We start from the raw sequence: 573 nt of genomic DNA, 5'->3' as shown, positions 1-573 counted from the left end.
GGAGCCCAGCACTGGACACGCACTCCAGAGGGGGCCTCACCAGGACAGAGCAAAGGGGCAAGAGACCCTCCCTGACCTGCTGGCCACCCACCTCAGGAGACCACTGGCCTTCTGGGCCACCAGGGCCCATTGCTGGCCCATGGTCCACCATGAGGGATGTTTGTCTGCATTTGCTCAAAACTCACGACAAAAAGGCTGCTGGGCTCCAGATTAGATCGAAAGTGATCTGAGGAGAAACAAGCAGCTCCATGGAGCATCGCTGCCAAGGCCAGACCCCGAGCAGCCGACCCCGCGGCCCTCCCGAGGACCCCCCTCATCCTTGGAGCTGCCGCCCAGCAGGTGCCCCCTGACCAGTCCTGGTGCAGGGGTTGCTCCTCCCCAGGGGCAGGACCCTGCCCTTGCCCTTGCCTCCTTCGGTTCCCCTGCCCGCACCCTCCAACCCGTCCCGGTTTCGCTGACCGGCAGCGCAGCCCGACGGTGTGTCACCACCGCTCCCAGCGCCGTGTCCCCGCAAACCGGCTGAGGGGACTCTGCCCCTTCCTGCAGGTCACTGGTGAAGCTGCTGAGCAGGAC

General features: G+C 65.4%; 1 protein-coding gene across 1 annotated transcript in view; it reads right to left on the bottom strand.

The window, feature by feature from the left end:
* Positions 1 to 573, bottom strand: part of CCDC30 (coiled-coil domain containing 30) — a gene marked incomplete at its 5' end in the record, with an annotated part of 24,079 nt that overhangs the window by 4,556 nt on the left and 18,950 nt on the right. The window lies entirely within an intron of this gene.

Source organism: Buceros rhinoceros, unplaced genomic scaffold (assembly GCF_000710305.1).
Source record: "Buceros rhinoceros silvestris isolate BGI_N320 unplaced genomic scaffold, ASM71030v1 scaffold20577, whole genome shotgun sequence".
In the NCBI taxonomy this organism is placed as follows: Eukaryota; Metazoa; Chordata; class Aves; order Bucerotiformes; family Bucerotidae; genus Buceros; species Buceros rhinoceros.
This window is presented reverse-complemented; position numbering and strand designations above follow the sequence as displayed.